A 22,882-nucleotide genomic window follows, 5' to 3' on the forward strand; every position below is an offset into this window, starting at 1 on the left:
AAAATATGTCTACTCCTTCTTTCTGGAAGCATTTGGCCTTCACAAGTTGCTTAACCTGTCTGAGTTTTTTCATATGTTAAATGGAGATAATAATAGTACTTATTTCTTACTATTGTGGTGGTGATTAAATTAGTTAATTTATGTAAAAACATTTAGAACAATGTGAGGCACATAATAAACAATTAATTTTCTTATTGTTGTCACTATTGGTAATTAAGTTCTTGTATTACCATTTCAAAGAGTAGGAAAAGAGGTGAAGTTCTCTAATTTATATACTAAGGTTGGTTTAACTGATACTCAAACTGGTGAAAGTACATGGAATTAGAACTATAGGCTCTGTCACTTATGAATATAGATGTAGACATTCTAAAAAAAATTATTTTCAATTACCTCATAGTAAAAATACTCATGAGCAAAGAGTTATTCAACATAAAAAATCTATCAATTCAATGTACTACAACAATGATAGAATTAGAAAAAGTATATGATCATCTTAATAGATGTAGAAGCATTTGGTAATGTTGCAATCAGTTACTTTTTCAAAAGAGCCAACACCTAAGAACCCTAAGAATTAAGGGTCTCTATCAAAACCAAAACTCCAAGATGTAAAAATCCTAAAGAAATTATTTTCAAATTATCTCAGTAACAATACTTCATGAACAAAGAGTTATTCAACATAAAAAAAAAAAAAAAACTATCAATTCAATGTACCATAACAATGATCGGATTAGAAAAAGTATATGATCATCTTACTAGATATAGAAGAAGCATTTGATGATGTTAACCAACCAGTTATTTTTTCAAAAGAGCCAGCACTCTAAGAACAATACAACATCAAAGCAACACATCTGATAGTGCAAAACCAACACTCCAAGATACATGAAGATAAGTAATGCTGAGAAAGAATCAATAAAATTAGCAATCAAAAGTTAGATTTACTTCACACTAAATGTAATCTACCACCACCTGTCTGTCAGTTTGTTGTACTGTGGTGGCTTCATGTTGCTGTGATGCCAGAAGCTATGCCACAGGTATTTCAAATACTAGTAGGGTCACCCATGGTGGGTAGGTTTTAGCCAAGCTTCCAGACTAAGACAGACTAGGAGAAGAAAGGCTTGGCAATCTACTTTCAAAAGTTAGCCGATAAAAAACCTTGTGAATCACAACAGAACATTGTCCAACTCACTTGCTTTGGGCACATCTCAGGAGGAATCAGTGCTGGAGGAAAACATCAAGTTTTGTCAACATATAGTGTCTTAGTTTCTAGTGCTGCTATAACAGAAATACTGCAAGTGGATGGCTTTAACAAGCAGAAATTTATTTTCTTACAGTAGGAGATTATAAATCTAAAATCAGGGTAGCAGTTCTAGGGGAAGACTTTCTTTGTCGGCTCTTAGGTAGGTCCTTGTCTCTTTTCAGCTTCTGTTTCTCAGTTTCTCACAATCTCCATATTTTGGGGCATCTGTCTTCCCCCATCTCTGCTTCCTTGCTTAATCTGTTCCTTTACCTCTGGAAAGAGACTTATTTAAAATGCACCCTACACTAATACTGCTTCATTAATACAACAACAGCAACAAAAAAACACTCCCAAACGGAATTATAACCACAGGTATAGGGGTTAGGATTTAAAACATGTATTTTGGGGGACACAATTCAATCCACAACACATAGCTAGTTTGGTGAAGTAGAGGGCCAATGAGGGTGTGGGAGATGCTCAGCAAGATGGATTGGCACAATAGCTGCAATGGTGGACTCGAACATGCTGGCAAATATAAGGATGTTGCAGGACAGGACAATGTTTTATTCTGTTGTACATAAGGTTGTCATGAGCCAGAGTCAACTCGGTAGCAGCTACACACAACAATAACAAATTCAAAGAATTTGTTTAAAAATTTTTTTTTTTTTAATTTACTCATTCACTCATTCAACAAGTAATTTTTGAGTCTGTATCATGGACTTGCCCATCAGGCACTGTTCTAGATGCATACTACCTGTAGCAAAGAGATCTGTAGGTAAAGTATAACTAAACTCTAATATACTTAGTGCTGAATTAGTGGGAAACACAGAGGAAAAAGAATTTTATAGTAATCTTGGTTAATACAGGAATTGATGAAGCAGCCCTTGGGTTAAATTCTTCTGCCAAATGGAGGGACACATATGACTCTAAGAAAAACATTCCAAGTATATTGTACTTGGGGACACTGCCTTCCAGGTAGCTTAGTAATGGTATTGTTTAGGTAACAGATTGAAAAAGTTTTCCTTTAAGAATCTACAATATTTGGTCAAGTTGAAAGAAATATACTTGTGTTAGTTCCTACAAAGGTATCAACCTATTTTATTAACCAGGTTCATTTCTATCCCTTGTGCTTAGAATCAACTCAAAGGGCAACAGGTATGGTTTGGTTTGCTGCTACCAGGTTGTGATCTAGTTTTGGGATCATTGGTCATATAAGGGAAAAGTAAATGTGGATATTTATAATGCAAACCTTCGTATTTCCCATTCTGGTAATTTCAGTGGGTGATATTATTAGGACCAGGCCAAAATTCAGAGACTTGCTTCCAAATAGGTTGACCTAAAATAAAGATAATAAAGAAGTGATTTTGTCTGGTTTCGTTTCACAATTGCTTTGGTTTTTTTGTTTGTTTGGATTAAAAAACCAAGGATCACTCTACCATTTGGTGAAAGCATATTTCTTACAGAATCTCTTATTTGCCCAGATGTAGAAAACAATCCTGTTTTAAGTTAGCACAATAAATCTAAGACATAAAAGAACTATTGTCACCTCTTTGTCCATTTATTCCCAAGGTCTATGTGAAGCTCCCATTCCAAAAGAGGTGTATTCATTCAGTTCTACAAAGTATTCACTTTTTACTAGCAACTTCCTCTGGACTTCTTGATGTTTCAACTAAGTGAAGTTTCTGTTGGCTCTTTGTTTTTAAGTAGTCAAAAATATGACTTTCCTTATTAGCCTGAAAATGAATAGCTTATTATTTTTATGTCAGCTTTAAATTGCTTTTTCATCTAACATTTCTTCTGATTTTTATATCAGTCTTGTGAGATGATTGAAGCGGGCATTATCATCTTTATTTTACATGTGAAGAAATAGAATTTTAGAAAGATGACTTGATTTTCAGTAGAACTGAATCTCCGGCTCCGGTGTTCTTCTTATTACATGCGTTTACTTAATCCTTATGAGGGCACTGGTAGTTCAGTGATTGAATTCTTGCCTTCCATGTGGGAGACCCTGGTTTAATTCCCAACCATTGCATCTTATGTGTATCCACCACCAGCCTTATCAGTGGAGGCTTGAGAGTTACTATGATGCCGAACAGGTTTCCGCACAGATTCCAGACTAAGACAGACTAGAAAGAAAGGCCTAGTGATCTACTTCCAAAAAAATCAGATGCTGAAAATCTTACGGATCACAGTAGTCTGATCTGCAGCTGGTCAGTGTTTCATTCAGCTGTGCACAGGGTCACCAGGAGTCGAGGGCCAACTTGCCAACAGTTAACAATAATGTAATCATTTATTCATCAGCATATATTTATTTCGTGCCTCCTGTGGACATATGGTGGACAAACCGTATTGCAGGAACTCTGCGGCTTGCCACTATTCTTTGTAAATATTAGAATGGTTTCTGGTAACAAGAATTTCCAATACTAATTCTGAAGAGAATAGCCCTAATTTAATTCTTTAGTTTTTAAAGCTGGTCTATATTATGATTATAGTTTGACCAGACATCAACTTTAATAATGTACTACCCACGTTAATGAGAATATAATTGGGAATGTTTCTGATATTGAGAGAAATAAAGTACATATGTGATAGTGAACATTTCAAACATTTTTCCCTAATGGTTGATGAATTTAGAACTTACAAGCTGTTAAAGACATACCTTTGATTTTAGCCTATGAGGCCACTTTAAAAATTACTAATCCACTAAACATCAGAAGCCCGTAATTTTCATCCATTAAATACACATATGGAGCCCTGGTGGCACAGTGATTAAGAGCTCAGCTGCTAACCAAAAGGTCAGCAGTTCGAATCCACCAGCCACTCCTTGGAAACCCTATGGTGCAGTTCTACTTTAACCTGTAGGCTGGCTAGGAATCAGAATTAAATTGATTCGACTTGATGGCGATGGGTCCTTTTTTGCAGGGGGGAGTTAAGTACACATATGAGTGCGAATCAACTTGATGGCAACCGGTTTATTTATTTATTTATTTATTGTGCTTTAGGTGAAAGTTTACAAATCAAGTCAGACTCTCATTCAAAAAGCCATACACACCCCGCCATGCACTCCCAGCCGCTCTTCCCTTAATGAGACAGCACATTCCTCCTCTCCACCCTGTATCCGCTGTGTCCATTCAACTAGCTCCTGTACCCCTCTTCCTTCTCATCTCACCACCAGACAGGAGTCACCAGCATAGTCTCATGTGTCTACTTGAGCCACAAAGTTCACTCCTCACCAGCATCACTGTCTATCTGATTGTAGACTGTAGACTTGGTTTCAGGAATGGTTCCAATCTTGGGCTATCAAACGGTCCGGGGACCATGAGCGTCAGGGTCCCTCTGGTCTCAGACCATTAAGCCTGGTCTTTTTACGAGAATTTAAGATCTACATCCCACTGTTCTCCTGTTCCAGCAGGGATTCTCTGTTGTGTTCCCTTTCAGGGCAGTCATTGGTGGTAGCTGGGCACCATCTAGTTCTTCGTGTCTCAGGCTGATGAACTCTCTGATTATGTGGCCCTTTCTGTCTCTTGGGTCCATATTTACCTTGTGCCTTTGGTGTTCTTCATTCTCCTTTGCTCCAGGTGGGTTGAGACCAATTGATGCATCTTAGATGGCCACTTGCTAGTGTTTAAGACCCCAGACACCTCTCACCAAAGTGGAATGAAGACCGTTTTCTTAATATAGTTTGTTATCCCAATTGACCTAGATGTCCCCTGAAACCATGGTCCCCAGATCCCTGTCCCTGCTACTTTGCCTTAGAAGCTTTTGGTTGTATTGAGGAAATTTCTTTGCTTTCGGATTAGTCCATTGGTACTGAGAATCCCTGTGTTATGTGTTGCCTTCCCCCTACCTAAAAAAAATTTTTGCCTGAAATCTAGTTCATCAATATATGGGTTTGTTACACATAGTTTCTATTCTCTTTTGCCAGGCACTTAATATGATTAGTCTCTTTTCTAATAGACATAAAAAGCAAAACAAAACAAAACTCATTTTTTTTCCTACAAATACATACCACTATATTTATTCTCTAATATATAGCACATACTCAAGTATAGCTATTTTTTTTTTTTTTTTCCTTCACTGGTTGCTTTAGTCTCTTGTGAATGTGAGGCAGTACAGTGAAACCTGCGAGAGGCAGGAACTTGACAGGACTGCTTCATTTTTCTGGGTCTCTTTGACAGGGTGTAGTCTTACCACTTTCCTATTGCTTGTTTTAGTGGAAAACATTTGAGTTTTTCTTCTCTAACAGATTTCTACCTTATCCAGGTTCCGGCTTTTGTGGGTTTAATTGTAACAAGAAGAGGGCAGAAGGAACCAACTCAGCAAGTCAATCTCCTTACTGCTCCTTATAGCCACTGGTATCTGGGACTATTGTCCATATGCCAATATGGCAACTTCAAGATTCAGACATAAGTCCCTCCACTCCACACATTTATCCAGTTATTCCACACCATTTATTAAAAAGACTCACAATTGAATTACCATGACACCTTTGTGAGAAACCAATTGACCATATCTGTGTCAGTCTATTTCTGGACCCTACTCTGTTCCATTAATCTAATTTCCTATCCATATGTCAATACTAGACTGCTTGATTACTGTAGCTTTACAGTCAGACTTGAAATCCAATAGTGTGCATTCTCTAATTTTAGTCTTCTTTTGTTTTGTCTATTCTAGCTTATTTACATCTCCATATTAGCTTTAGGATATACTTGTATTTTCTGCAAAAATAAGGCTTATTGGATTTTATTCAGATTGTGTTGAATATATAAATCAATTTGTGGACAATTGACACCTTAGCATATTGAGTCTCCTAATCCATTAACATGGCATATCTCCATTTATTAAGATCTTTAATTTGTTACAGCATGTTTTATATTTTCAGTGTAAAGTTCTTGTCCATAATTTGTTAGTTTTTTAAGCTTAAGATTTACATGTTGCAAATAATTTTGTAAATGATTTTCTAAATTTAATTTTTCCAATTGTTATTATATAGAAATACAATTGATTGATTTTTTTTTTTTTGTATATTGACCACGCGTTTTGCAACTACGCTAAATTTATATCCTGGTTTTTAGTTTTTTGTAGATCCCTTTGTATTTTTTAAATAAAAAAAAATAAAAAGCAAAACTTTTTTTCTTATCCTTTTTAGCAAAACAAATTCAAAAACAGTCAGCTAAAGACATATGTCTCTGGGAATGGGAATAAACTAGGAGAATTATGGAGGTAATTAGAACAAAACATGAGCTAAAAAAAATTTGTTAAATGAATGAAAATTAGATTTATCTGCTTATTTGTTCTGTTAAAAAGGAAAACGAAAAAACGTTTTGCTTTTTGTTTTGTTAGCCATCATTTACCAGCTCTTCCTTTGATACATTCTCTTTCACATAAATACCGATGTCCTCAAAGTTGTATTTCAAACACTGAGCTCCACTCCATCACCAAGTACTCATCACTTATTTTTGTTTGGGTCTCTTGGGGATTATTTTTTTCAACCCAAGTCTCTGAAGTTGCACCAGTTTCCACTTTTTCATATGTATAGTCTCTTCAGCTAATGGAAAAGCAGTTAAAAAAAAAAAAAAAAAAAAGGCAAAATAATTGCTTTGCTGACTTAGAAATTGGTATAGCTAATTTAATCTGCTGTTTGGATGACTAAATTGTCCTGACAGCCAAACCAGCCACGCATATACAAATCTTAGGAATTAGAGCTGGCATGGACAATGGCAACTGTCTAGTCAAAACATTCATTCTGCACTTGAAAAAAAATGAAATGAAGAGGTGAAGTAACTTGCTCAAGGTCTTGCTCCTAGTTTGTGTCTCTTTTCATGGGTTGTCAATAGTAAAGGTAAAGCTAACATGTTTCCTTTCTTTCATTCTCAGTGAAATTACTTCCTTTTGTCACCACTGAGCTTTGAAGGAAGGGAACAAAAACAGTTCATAGGAAAAAAATCATTGCAGGAACTTTCTCCGTATTTATCCCTGTTTCTTTATTTCTTTGAATGTTGAATTATGACATTTCCATTGCTTCTGGCCCTTTCTGTCTTCCTGTAAGTAGCAGTGGTCCAAAACTACCTTTCAAACACTGAGCACCACTCCCTTTCAACCACCTGCAACTAATTTTTTTTTTTCCCTCTCTTGTCAAGTTAATAGTGTTTGTCGATATTTTTAGAGGACAAATCACGTGTGAAGCAGGACCAGTTTGAAGTTCCTGGCACAAAAGAAGATCAGTCCAAATATTTGTACAATACATGCTGTGCTTCATGGATGACTGTTGATAATTAAATTGAGGCACGTTTTCCCTCCAAGGCACAGACTGGGATTCAAAAATATTTGATAGGAACATATTGGAAAGAATGATGGAATCTGTTGCAGTTAAGCTGAGCAAAGCAGTTGAAACAAGAGCCAGATAACACTGTGATTGTCTTTTACTATCTTGTGAGATCGAGATTTATCTTACACAAATTATTTAAATCCATTTTATTAGGAAAAGAACTTCCTCCCAGACTATAGATATTTAAGAAAGTATAATCCTTTCTCTCTGGTAAAATGTTGAAGAGTTTAAACATGTGCAGAGTTAACGGTTGTGATGTTATATGTTATTTAGCATTACATGTGAAGGGAAAAGAGAGAAAAACAGGTGCCGATTACATTTGCTTCTACAAATTTTTTTGTTTCTCTTTCTTTTTTAAAGTGTTTGAGAAGACGTTTCATAGTTCCTTTTTCCTAAACCACTATGATGAAGACATTGTACTCCAAGAGTATTGTGAGCTGGTTACCTATCTCTTTTCCAGTAATTCGGTATTTTGCCTTTGCTAATAAACAATGTCTTATTTTGGGTAAGTATCTGATTCTCTCATGAGTTTCATTTAAATGTGTCCTGCCACCTTAGGGAGTTAGGCAGTGGGTGATCAAAGGAAAGAGCTGCTCAAGGAACTGAATTAATCTACACACAACTCGGATGCTTTGTGTGTCAAACTGATGCTCGGTCTCATAAGTGGAGGCCGCAGCATTCCGTGTCAGTGAAAGACTCAAAAGACAGTTGGATTTCAATAGACTTTAGAGAAAGTTTTAATCAATTTTTTCGTAAATTTCTATAAGGAAACAGGCCACCTAAAAGGCTAAATGACTGGTCCAATTTTTCCTAATTTCTATACACTAATTTCAATAACACCCTGAGTTTAAGGACCTATATTAAGTTAAAAACCTTTTAACTCCCTTCTTTTCATCATAGTGATAATTGGCATACGTTGAACACCAATTATATGCTAAGCGCTGTGCCATACATCATCTCAGTTACTGTTCATTATAGTTCTACGATGTAAGTGTATCCTGATTTGGCAGGTTAGAAATTAAGCTCAGGTCTTGTTCAAGATCACACAGCTAGTTAATCATGGGGGCCCAGAATTTGAACCCCAGTAGTTTAATTCTGGGTGTTTTACTATACTTAAAGAAAGCTTAAATATGTAGGTACTAGCTGCTATGGGGTAGCTATGAGTCAGAACTGACTCGACAGCAATGGGTAGGTGCATTAAATCATAATATATGTGCATAGTGAATTAAATATATATTCCTCTGACCTGACAGAACTTAAAATTTAATTGGTTCTATATATTTACAGCCATAAATATATAACTAGCAATATAAAAAGGTGTTTGACACAGTGCCTAGGCCATTGCTTAATATATTCTTTCCCATCAAAAAATTATTTTTAAAATAGAGGAAAACATATTGTTTTTAAGTCTTACTGTATGGACATATGACCTGTCTAGCTATTTGAATGTTGGGACCTAAGAAATTGGTCACTCACTGCTGTCGGTTCCCTCAAATACAGAATAGCTTATATGAGAACAATGTTAGAATAAAAAAAAAATCACAAGAAAGGCTTGATTAGCATTGCTAGAGGTAAAAGGACCAGGTTTTTACCCACTGTACCTTTATGAGAGAATAATTCCATCAAATAATTACTTGGAAGATATAGAACATGTGTCTGTACACGTATGTTGCAGCACTACGAATACTAGGAACTAAAAAATAAAACCTTTTTTATAAAGAAAGGATAAATTGTATAAATTTTATTTTAAAAAATCTGTCCTGTCAGCATATTTCAGATCACTTTTCCTAAAACACTGCTTATTATTCTATACTTCTATCCAAAATGCTTCATCTGTGTACATAGCATAAAGTATAAATGCTTTAACCTGGTACTTAAAGCAAAATCTGTTGTAAACCTGCCTTTACAATCTTACTTTTGTATGTTCCCATTGACAAAACTTCTATTTGGCAATACTCTTTGAATTTCTCTCAAACAACTTGTTGTTGTTGTCATTGTTATTCCTTCCAAATATCTCTTTCTATTCCCTGCTTATTCAGCTCATAGTAACCTCTCTCCCTCTTCACTGAACTCATAGTGCTATTATCAATACCTCTTATTTATTCACTAATCAAATATTGCCCTGTTAAAGCGTGGCTTTGTGATGAAAAGAAAATTGCCTTGAAATTTAAGAGGCCACAATTGCAATGTTTAATTCCAACTCACCAGTAAAGAACCGAGTGAGCCTGGCAAATCAATCAAATTTACCTAGTTCTCGGATTTATCAGGTCAAAACCCCAGACCACACCCGTTGCCATCGAGTTGATTCTGACTCATAGCAACCCTATAGGACAGAGTAGAACTGCCCCCTAGGGTTTCCAAGGAACACCTGCTGGATTTGAACCGCTGACCTTTTGATTAGTAGCTGTAACTCTTAACCACTGGACCATCAGGGCTCCTATCAAGTCAAGGCAGGGACTTTTTAGTATTTCTTTTAAAAAAAATTTTCTTTCAGTCAATATTCTGTGTTCTATAAAAATTTGGGATGCTCGAATCCACTACTTTTCAAGGAAACACAAATAAATGTTAACAGTAGTGATCACTTTATGTACACTAGACTGGCAAGAAATGAAAGAAAAAAATGAAAAAGAGATTTAATATGTTCTCCTGGCTGAAATGTGATGAAAAGTCACTCTCATCCATTACTGCAGGAAATGTAAAGGTTTCAGCCTTTACGGATACATACATACAGAGTGAGAGAAAGAGAGGAAGGAGGGAAGCAGGGAGAGCGGGAGAGGGAGAGGAAGTGAAAGGAAGAGTTATGGTGGTTTTGTTATGTCATATATTTTTTCTCTGCCTCTGTCTTTAATACTCCTCCTGTTCTCTCTCTCTCCCCCTTCTCTCTTTCTTTCTCAGGCACATATTCACAATTAAGAAGCGTAAGAAACAAATTAATATCATTCTCAAATTGTTAACAAAACTCAGATGTGTTTCTAACTTAAGACCAAGTTAGAGTTCCATTTTTAGTTTTTCCATACACAGCTGCACACCACGTTATTCACAATTTTCCCTCTGTCCAAGATACTAAAAATATGAGAATATTATATTTTTTTTCCTTGAATACTGCCTTCGAGATCACAAATCTTCCTTTACTTGCTGTTCTACAAAAGAATTCTGAAGTGCTACTCTTAAAGATGTTACTACTTACATGTATAAATAGAACTAAGAGACTGAAATACCTTCCCCCCATCACTTAGAGGTGCCATGCCAAGTCTTCAAAACCATGTGGACTCCCCTTCTGGTACATACATTTTTACCTTTATGCTGAACAGATTCGCCTCTGACACTGACTGCTGCTCACCATTATGGACTGGCTATTGTCTCTTTTCAATCACTTAAAAACAATTATTTAGAAATGCAAAATCTGAAGAAACTCTAAGTAGGATCCTTAATCAGTAACTCTCTGGGAGAAAATTGAGTCCTGGATTGGCTGAGTAACTTGCTTTGGGTTACAAACCAGGGCATGAAAAGGATGGGTGTAGAGTGTAACGCTTGTGATGTGCCATTCTTATCTGTCAGTGATTTCTTGCAGAAATTTGTTCCACTTGTCGTGCTTTTGGTTGCTCCAGCATAAGCCTTTATACCATGGTGGTTTTGATATGTGCTATGCAGGTTCAAACCAAACAAAGATAAGATTTGAATGAGACGCTGATGTTCATCAAATGTTATCATCAAGGAAGGCAATTTCAAGGCTTGTTCTTAAAGAGTAGTTTGGATAATAATAACCTTTTTAAAACCTGTGGCTGAATCTGAAGGCTGATATGTTGAAATAAGTTTTTATAAACTCATTGGAAAAAAACATTTTTTCTTCTATTTTCTTCTAGTCTTTTGTATGACAATCTTTGAGTTGTTGCCTGGTTGGCAAGAATGGGATTTTAAACTATATAGGTAAGCATCATTGTCCTCATCTTATAGGTGACTAACACTTAAGGATGCTCAGTAATTTGCATAAAGTCACACATTTGTGAACATGATGGAACATGTGAAAATAAGCAAGTTACTAACTCTTCATGTAAGGTTTCTAAAGCCTATAAGATAGGGGCAAAAAGACTAATCTCACAAAACTGTTGAGATGGTCAAATGAAGCAACGTATATGAGCCTCTTGGCATAGTGCTGGGCATTGTAAGTACTCAGTATAGGCCACTATCATAAAAAATTGTTGTAGATATCCTAAAGTTTCTAATTTAAAACACAGATGAGCAATGGTGTCCTTTAGTGAATTTCAGCCATACCCTGATAAGAGCTGTCAGGTGTTCTTTGAGTGAGTGTTGGGTGGGCCTTTATTCCAGGAGTTGGCCATTAGGCATATTTTTTTGGAAGGTGCTCTCTCATAGACTCCAATTGGATGAACTTTTGAACTACTACTGAGATTTCCTGAGGTTTCATGTGAAACAAATTTTACCATGCTGACAGAGTTTGGACTTTCAGACTGCTGGCATGCTGACTTCCTCTACCTGTGGTAAGAGTGTGTTCAGGAGTATATAAATCACGTTACCTACTTCAATATTCATCAGGCATGTTTACAGGACTGGTCCAGTTGCTGTCACGTCAATTGACCCCATATGGGTCAGAGTAGGACTGTGCTCCATAGGGTTTTCAATGGCTGATTTTTCCGAAGTAGATTGCCAGGTTTTTCTTTCAAGGCACTTCTGGGTAGACTTGGATCTGCAACCTTTTGGTAAGCAACTGAACATGTAAGCCAGTTGTACCACTCAGAAACTCCAGGTTATAGTAAATACCTCCTAAATTCAAGAGTAATTTACAGTTGTTGATCTGCTAAGATAAAGGATCCTATAAACTAAAGGAAGAAACAAATATGAAAGTGTTATTCATCTTTTGAGGAGAAGAAATTATTTAACTCCGAAAAAGTCTTAAGTTTTTTTTTTACCAGTAGGTTTTGGGCAGTTCTGAAGTCAGTAAATGCAACGTTATTTAGTTTCATGTAGTGAAACATGTTTCCCGCCACCAACCATTACTTGATTCATTTTTCAGGATGGTTGTAATAGTCCATGAACAATACATGTCGTGCCCATTATTATAGGATATGGTGGGTAATAATAGCACAGGAAGCTTTTGATTAATTTTAACATAGTAATTTTCAAACAAAATCAAAGTCTCTTCAAATTTCCCATTCTTTTTCACTGTCTGCTTAAAATAGATATTTGAGACAGAAAGAAGTAAAATGGCTTTGAGAACAGAGTGAAGACAGAAAAACATTTTTACATAGAAATAAAATAGCACTAAAATTGTCAAATAATACCCTACTTGGCAAAGTCTAAAACAAATGTGTTTTAAATTTGGCCCTGGAAGACTTCTGAGGTACAATCCATAAAGGCTGAGTAAAGGGCCACCTCCATTTAAGTCCTCCTTGATGGGAACTGTAATATGTGCTGCCTTTATTTATATCTGAGAGAAAAATTAGGCCCATTTGTCTTTAAAAGAGATTTTGAAGCAGAAAATTAAGCAGGTGTATAAAAGATATTGGATTAATAAAAATGAAATAATTTTTCTTTGAAGCCAAATAACAGCATCCATCTAGGTTGCCTAATACTGTTGTTTATCTTGAATGCACATATGAAGCAATTTTTCTGGGGAAGGAGTGAGCAGGAGAATGAGAGGCAGCTCTACCTGGCCTGGGCTAGGTTAAAAATGGGTTTTGAGAAACATTGGTATGAATGCCCCGAGATATTTTTGAGTTGGCCCTTGGCAGACTAGGAGAGCTATTTTCGAAAGCATATTTACTGGAGAAAAAGACATATGCACACAGTTCAGAGTTCACAAAACTGGGCCCAGAGGCAATTCTACAGAAAATAGCGCCTGTGGCAAAGCACTGAAATTGCGCCCCTGTCCAAATACCTGACTTGAGCTGCCACTGCGGACGTCGCAGGTGAGCGCGTGGCCGGTCTGCCTGGCACCGGGCCCCAAGCCCAGTGAGGGTCATGGCGGGGAGGCTCTCAGCGACCCAGTACCCCTGTCCTGGCTGAGCCAGCAATGCCTGTCGACCTTGGGCGCTGAGGAGCAAGATCTGGCGCTAGCCCCTTCCAACGGCCGGGGCACCAGTTTCTGTGGCTGAAGGTGGTGGGGTGGGCTGGCTGTCAAGTGTGGCTGTGGGTATGCCCCCCGAGGGCGCACACCGGACCACTGACGTATATGTTAAGTTGGGTTAACAGAAACTCGTCAGTGGAGGTTCTACACGTACCATACCTGCCATACCTTAGATACACCTCTGACTAAGCCTAAGGGTTCATTAATAATAATTATTGTTGCTCTTCTGAGATGACACAGGTAATTTGGCTACATGAAATAAGCAAACAGCATTTTGCTGTGTGGATTTACATGAGGAGTAGCTTAAATGTCAAAGACCAGGTGACTCAGAAAAGTTCAGGACTTTATTGGGAGTAAAAAGTTGAGATATTTTTACTAATTATAGATGAGTTTACAGTGCAGTGTTGCTGAATGGTTAGAGAATGAGCTTGAAGTCAAGGTCATTTCAAACCAGAAGTCATGAGAAAGGTGAGGCTCCATATCTTCTTCATGCAGTTTACACACCACTCAGCTCCTGAGACAATATGCATACGTTCAAGAGGCCTATTGTGCTGGCTTATCATCACAGAAATTGTACATGTGTTTGCAATGGTGTCTACCTTAGAGATTGTTTTCTGAAATGCTGTTTTCCCTATAAACAATAAATTAAATTTCCATAAAAGTATGGACAAATTTGAAACAAGTTTTTTGAAGGAAGTTTGTGTATACATCTTCATGCACCTTGGGCCTAGGGACGGCTACAGAGTTTCTAAACAAAGGCCTTAGATATGAGACCTTAGAGATTCAGACTGTGATGGCACAGCAAAGCACATTGGTTTTACTTTGATCAGGTGTTGATCTGGAGTGAATCTGGAAGGGGCTGATGGAGATGAATGGAGAAAAAGCCCCACCAAGTCTTCTCTTCGTGCCTCCAAAGTACATGCAGCATTTAACTTAGCCACTAAACAAAAGCTTGCTAAGTAGAATTGACTTAAAAGACATTTTTTATTTTATAAATGATATGTCATAATATATACCTTATAGCATATACATACACATATAAATACGTGAACATATTATGTGCATATATTACAACTCAGCTAGTGATACTCCAACTTTTATATCATGCACTGCTAGTAAAGTCAGTGTTTATACTTCCTCACCTTCCATTGCTGTTTTTCTGTATTTTCTCTCTTTCCAGGCATAGTAGCTATGAAGTCTTCAAGGGCAAAAATTACCTCATATACAAATGTGAAATTTTAGGGGTTACACACGTATATAGACAGGAAAAGACGTCAGTACAGATCAGAATACACAAATTTCACCTCTTTTTTCGGAAACTGTGTGAGGGCATGATATGCTGTGGTTTAGTTAATCTTTATAAAGGAACATGGATGTGCCATAAGTGTCTTTCTACCTTTCAAGGGATAGTACACACTTTAAGCCACTGAGTATATTCACTAAGCTACACTACTATCTTCCCGAAACCCTGAAAGTGCTGTGGTCAGCAAGACCTCATTGGACGCATGTGCCTGGACTGAGATTCTCAGATGACTGTGGCCTAGATTTCCATCAAAAGAAAGAGTTGCTATTTACATTAAGAATTGAGAAGGGAGGGGAAAAGAGGTAGAAAGACAGGGAGATACAATTTCACTTATTTTCAGTCAAGTCAAAACCTTAGCCCTAGAACAGATTGCCATAATAGGTCTCTAACAATTGATTTCTGGACCTGGTTTTTCAACATCTTAGTAAGTCTTCAGTTATCATATGGGTTATTAGGAATTCATACAATTTTCAAATCAAATCAATCTATTTCGTTAAATCTGTCAAATTCAACACCTATTTTACCATACTTTTTTTTTTTTTCCTACTGTGTGGGAAAGAAGCTAGTGGAGACGGAAAAAGATTAGTAGATAAACAAATAACAAAAAGGTGTCATATTGCCAAAAATGTTTGGGAATCTCTGCTGGGTCATCACACACTTCCTTATTTTTCTTTCCAGACTGAAATGGCACTTGACATATTCCACTTCCTCTTTTGCTTAAAACTTGAGTCTAGCTCTGTTTAGTTTGAGGTCAATCTAACCATGGCCCTCACTTAGAGACTATGCATACCTCAGTGTAGACAATGAAGTATTATCCCTTCTGGTCAGCTAAGAGACACATTAATGAAAGCAGATACTTTTAACACTACCCTGAGATCAAAAGGAAAAATGAAGCGAATTTCCTCAGCCTTCCAAACTGCAGCTCCATGAAAGGAATACACCCATACAGTTTGCTGGTATTCATTTCATAAAAAACCCATTGCCGTTGAGTCGATTTCAACTCATAGGAACACTACAGGACAGAGTGGAACTGCCCCATGTGGTTTCCAAGAATCGCCTGGTGAATTCAAACTACCGACTTTTGGTTTGCAGCTGTAGCTATTAACCACTACGCCACCAGGGTTTCCTCATTTCATAAAGGCAAACTGAAAATCTAAATTGGGAGGAATTAGTGGAAAGCATATACAGGCAGTTCCCAGATTATGAGCAATTTCTGTTTCTCTGTTTTTAAGTCAAATTTGTACATAAATGAGAACAGTTATGTATGGTTTCTCTCTAATGTCAGTCAAATGTTTGCCTTAGTATATAATATACAGTGTAACTTTCTATGCATAAAAACATTAAAGAAACATTTCCAGATGCACTAAAACATCTTTAACATACTAATACAGTAATAATAATATCTTGATGCATATTGAAAAGTAGTGCCTGTTTGCTATTACAAACCACTGTATGTATCTCAAAATTTTAATAGGCTTTATGGGACTGGTTTGTAACTACAGGCTGTATGTAAATCCGATGTTCACAACCCAGAGGTTTGCCTGTAATCATGTGTTGTTTTTGTTTGTTTGTTTTGTTATATGAAACAAAAAATAAGAAAAAACAAAGTTTTGAAACTTCTCTCTCATAACGGTATGAGAAGACAAAGGACATAGATTTGCTGATGACAAGCCTGAAGGACTGGTTTTTGCCATGGGAACCCTGACAAGAATTTCTGAAGCCAGTTAAAATCCTGACTGATTAGTGTGATAATATTCTAGGCATTTGCCTTTTGGTGTTAATTGCTTTTAATCTTTAGAGAGTTATCCATTAATCTGTTCCCTGAGGAAGAAGATAAACCTTTATGTCAAGTCTCTAAATCTCCATGAACAAATGCTAGAATAAACATTCTCATGTTATTCACTCAGAGTTGAGCATTCTCAAGGGAGTTCATTTATTTTTAAGAAGTTTAATTTGAGCTATGGCTACTTTGAATATATGATTGCACGCTCTCAAAACTGTCGGCTTTAAGGTGAGAATCAGGAACTCGCTAATCCTTCGTGCCTACGTTTTCAGTATCAACTGCCCTACTGTAATAACTCTGAAAGTCAGCCTTTGATGCTAGATCAGGGTCCTAGGGTGTGAATCCACGTATGAGGGAAACATTCTTTAAGTTTATACGTGGTAAAGAAAATATATCTATCCCCTCAACAACAAACTCCATTATTCCAGCAGAAGCACTAAGTAGTGACGGTTTTCTCCCCCTGGCAGCTTCATAGGAACTAGTAATATTTGAATTTAGAAGCTGGAGGAATAATAACGACTCACATTTATTGAATGCTTTCCATGTGCCAGCGACTGTTTTAAAAACTTTATGTGTCTTCACTCAGGTAATCCTCTTAAACACCTAAGAGGCAGTTACTAATTATCCTTCCCTTGTTAAATGTGAAGGAAGGACATAAAAAGAAGTTAACTATTTTGCCCAAGCTGCCACAGCCAGTAAGTAGAGAAGCTGGCATGTGAACTTAGGGAACCTGACTCCAGAGCTTGCCCTCCTGATCATGTGATACACAGTCCCTCAAGACTAGATGTCCTCATATTTGTAACACAAATCATCAAGTTAGAAGATGAACTCAATGTTCCTTTCCTACAACCCCTCAATTTCGTACAACAAAATTTTAAGTCATGGCTTCTAATTCAAATATTTTAAAATTTGGCAATAAAATGTAAAGAAAAATTTATGGCACAGACATATAATGATCAGTATATATCAGTACTGGTAATAAAAATTTATGGGACTATATCATGAAGGATCTTGGATTCTAGGAATTCAGACTTTCCTGGAGAACATTGAAAGCTAAGTTGAGAAGATAAAATTTGTAATAATATTCCCTAGGAAAGTCATAGTACATTCTTGTTTATGGGAGTAGAGGAATGAAAATTTATGGACCAGATACAAACTGATCATTCTGCCAGCTGCTGTAAGGAATAGAACTGTGCATAAAATTTGGCCCCTGGAGTCTAAAAATTGCAATTTAGAAGCAGCAGAAAATATATAGACAATATAATGTAATATGTGAAGAGGTCTATATGAGTGTGTGAACACAATACACTTTGGATGTTTAGAATATTTAGTTTAGTGGCCATCTATTTCTAGTAGATGGCATCTAAACTAAACTCAAAATTTCAAGTGGGAATATGTTATAAAAGTTTTTAATGTCCTGTTAAATACTTTTAGGCTGCAGAGAACCTCTAAAGATTTTTGTGTTGGGAGGTAGAACGTTAAAGTGAGTTTAGTAACGCAAGCAAATCACTTTGAAAATGGTAACATTTGATTTAGATATAAAGATTGTTTTTAACAAAGATAAGAAAGTGATTAACTTGTTAAAAAATTAATGGAGGAAGCATGCAAAATGGATTGGAGGAAGAGAAAAAATAAAGAGAAACATGTGAGCAAAAACAAGGCAGTGATAGGCCTGAGTTAGAATGATGGCCATAGAAATGAAATTAATCTGCATTAAATGAACAAGCAAGATGGCAAAGGAAGATCCATAGGATGTGGGATTTAAATATTTTCATTCAACACACATTTGACAAATCTTTACTCAATACTGAATATGTCCTTAGCTTCTGTTTAAGGCACTGGTGATTCAAAGATAAATAAGAGAAATATATCCCTGTGTTCGTAGAGTTTATAATCTAGTAAAGCAGACAATAAATGAACATGTAAATAAAAATATAATTTTAAATAGTAGTAAAAAAAAAAAAAAGCAGGTAAGAAGGTGGCAAATTATGAGCAGAGCAGGGAGATATTTTAGATAAGGTGTTCAGTGGAGACTTACTGAGGACTGATATTTGAATAGAAATTTGCAAGATGAAAAAGAGTGACAACTGCAAAAATCTGGGAAGAGAATTCCAGATAGAGGTAACAAGTATAAATGATAATTTGTTTTGTTTTTTGTTTTTGTTGAAATATAATAGGGAAAAAAAAAAGCAAAAGTTTTTAAAAAGGGGAATGGTATGACCCCATTTATGTTTTAAACAGATAATCTTGGATATTGAATAAAGAGTAGACTCTGCTAGGTCAAACGTGAAAAAAAAATTTTTTTTTTGAAGGCAGAATCACCAAAACTTACAGGTGTTTTAAATGTAGAGTGAGTGGGAAAGAGAGAGATGAAAAATGACTGCTAGGTTATTCAGCCTTCAGCAACTGGCTATATAATGGCATTATTAATTTCATTGGGTAAGACTAAGAGTGAGTTTGAGGATTTGAGGCACCCAGGAGCAGTTCTAGGAAACCCTGGTGGCGTAGTGGTTAAAAGCTATGGCTGCTAACCAAAAGGCTAGCAGTTCGAATCCACCAGGCATTCCTCGGAAACCCTAGGAGGCAGTTCTACTCTGTCCTATAGGGTCGTGGTGAGTTGAAATTTATCCAATGGTTTTTTTTTTTTTTAGTCGGTATAGAAGAAGCCCTGGTGGTACAATGGTTAAGCTCTTGGCTGTTAGTCAAAAGATCTGTAGTTCAAATCCACCAGCCGCTTTGTGGGAGGAAAGATCTGGTGATCTGTTCCCTTAAAGAATACAGCCTATGAAACTCTATAGGGCAGTCCTACTCTATCCTATAGAGTCATTCTGAGTTGGAATTGACTCAATGGCACACAACAACAACAGTTGATATGTAAGTGTAGATACTGTGTAGGCAGTTGGAAAATGGACTGACCCCGAGGCACTCCAACAATCAGGGGTCTGATGAAGAAGGAGGGCAGCAAAAAAGGGTAAGTAGGAGTAGGAACAAAACTAAAAGAGAGTAAGTATCTTAGAAGTGAAAGAAAAGTTTTAAGAAAGAAGAAACCCATTGCATCAAAGCTGCGGAGAGGTCAAGTATGATGAGAATATGATATTGATCATTAGATTTGGGAAGATGGAGGTCACTGGTGAGTTTGACAAGGGCTAAAGACAATAGCCTGATTAAATGAGCCAAAGAGAATTAGGAAGAGAGAAATTAAATACAACACATAGACTTCTGTATTGAGGAGCTTTGCTATAAAGTAAAAAGGGACTGGGCAGGAGCTAGAGAGAGATTAGTGTCAAGGGAGGAAAACAAAGCTCCAGGAATTGATGGAATATCAACTGAGATGTTTCAACAAACAGATGCAGCATTGGAGGTGCTCACTCGTCTATGCCAAGAAATAGGGAAGACAGCTTCCTGGCCAACTGACTGGAAGAGATCCATATTTATGCCTATTCCCAAGAAAGGTGACCCAACCAAATGTGGAAATAATAGACCAATATCATGAATATCACATGCAAGCAATATTTCGTAAAGATCATTCAAAAACAGCTGCAGTAGTACATCAACAGGTACCTGCCAGAAATTCAGGCTGGATTCAGAAGAACGTGTGGAACCAGGGATATCATTGCTGATGTCAGATGGATCCTGGCTGAAAGCAGAGAATATCAGAAGGATGTTTACCTGTGTTTTATTGACTATGCAAAAGCATTAGACTGTGTGGATCATAACAAATTGTAGATAACATTGTGAAGAATGGGAATTCCAGAACACTTAATTGTGCTCATGAGGAACCTTTACATAGATCAAGAGGCAGTTGTTCGGACAGAACAAGGGGATACATTGGTTTAAAGTCAGGAAAGTTGTACGTCAGGGTTGTATTCTTTCACCATACCTATTTAATCTGTATGCTGAACAAATAATCCGAGAAGCTGGACTATATGAGGAAGAATGGGGCATCAGGATTGGAGGAAGACCCATTAACAATCTGCATTATGCAGATGACACAACCTTGCTTGCTAAAAATGAAGAGGACTTGAAGCACTTACTAATGAAGATCAGAGACCACAGCCTTCAGTATGGATTACACCTCAACATAAAGAAAACAAAAATCCTCACAACTGGACCAATAAGCAACATCATGATAGATGGAGAAAAGATTAGAGTTGTCAAGGATTTCGTTTTTCTTGGATCCACAATCAACAGCCATGGAAGCAGCAGTCAAGAAACCAAACGACATATTGCATTGGGTAAATCTGCTACAAAGGACCTCTTTAAAGTGTTGAAGAGCAAAGATGTCACCTTGAAGACTAAGGTGCACCTGACCCAAGCCATAATATTTTCAGTCACATCATATGCCTATGAAAGCTGGACAATGAATAAGGAAGACCGAAGAAGAATTGACACCTTTGAATTGTGGTGTTGGCGAAGAATATTGAATATACCATGGACTGCCAAAAGAACGAAGAAATCTGCTTCAGAAGAAGTGCAACCAGGATGCTACTTAGAAGCAAGGATTGCCAGACTGTGTCTTACGTACTTTGAACATGTTGTCAGGAGGGATCAGTCCCTGGAGAAGGATATCGTGCTTGGCAAAGTACAAGGTCAGTGAAAAAGAGGAAGACCCTCAATGAGGTGGATTGACAGAGTGGCTACAACAATGAGCTCAAGCATAACAACAATTATAAGGATGGGGCAGGACTGGGCAGTGTTTCTTTCTGTTGTGCATAGGGTTGCTATGAGTTGGAACAGCTTCGATGACACCTAACAACAACAACATGAGACTACATATAAAATGAAAATTGGAAATACAAGACATAAAGGGGATTATCATAGAAACAAGTACCTTGATGAGGTAAGAGGGGTTGGGATGTGGTGCAGAAGGGGAGGGGTTTGCCTACCTATTAAAATCCACTGTAACAGAAGAATAAGCAAAGTTGTGATCACAACATGCAGGTGGGTTGTTAAATTTGACAGAAGATAGATTTTATTACTTCTGTTTTGTTATTGATGTAAGAAACAAGGCTATCATCTGAGTATAAAATGGATGTGAGATGACTGATTAGAGAGGAGATATATAAAGTTATTTTGGAAAGTAGGAAAGCAAATTTGCCATGGAAGTGTAGAGCAGTTTCCATGTGTAAGAGGTTTATATGGGATAGGAGCACTAAGCGGGGACCATATCATGAAGGGTCTTGAATACTAGAAGTTCATACTTTCCTGGAGAGCTTTAAAGGTTAAGTTGAGAAGCTGAAATTTGTAATAATATTCCCTAGGAAAGCCATAGTACATTCTTGATTATGGGAGTGAGGGAATAAAGAATTTATTATATAAACTCTGGCTCTCCTTTACTGTTTTTACTAAATGCCAGTTTTATCCAATGATCTTCCCAAACAAATTCCTGCCATGCCTATCTCTTACCAAGTCACATTTCAGAGTCTCTTCTCCTTAATCAAGCTACTTCCACCTGCACACATCTGGTTCATTTTACTAAGGTTGCTACTCTGCCTGGAAGGCCTTCATTCCTCAGCTGCATGACCTGACTTTTGCTTCCTCCAAGATCTTGCTAGAGGCTTCTGAGATCCCTTCCCAGACCAACTTCCCTTCTATGAGTCCAGCTCCCGGCTTTGTATTCCTTCGCCTTTTTGGAGATTTGTAAGCATGTTATTTTGGCCCTGCTTACGTTGTTTATCTGCTGTCTCTGTGTTACTCTTGTCTTCCTTGAGGTCAATAGCCTTTCCAATTCTTCAGCGTTCTTCAACATAATTAGTATAATGCTTAGGAAACAGAAGAAGAATACAAAGATGCCCTGGAACTGGGCTTTGTTTCTCTTGACTAGGTTACCTTTCATTTAAGGGTAACAATAATAGCTAACAATAGTGTATCAAATTGCATTATCGTTTATAATTTTTTGGATCTGATCATAAAATAAGATTTAAACAATTCCTCATCCAAAATTGCATTGTGGTTTGGCAAAAATCACTTTTTCTGTTGTTGTTGTTGTTATTATGAGCCCTATCTTAATTAGGAAATTTAGTGGAAACTTCACCAAGTCTTGTCTGGAGACAGTTTTAACTCCCTGCAATTTATTTTGTATGTTCTAGTTCAAGACAAACAAGAAAATCATGGATTCTTTCTTTTGTATTTGTAGTCTATTCTGA

Source organism: Loxodonta africana, chromosome 1 (assembly GCF_030014295.1).
Source record: "Loxodonta africana isolate mLoxAfr1 chromosome 1, mLoxAfr1.hap2, whole genome shotgun sequence".
NCBI lineage: Eukaryota > Metazoa > Chordata > Mammalia > Proboscidea > Elephantidae > Loxodonta > Loxodonta africana.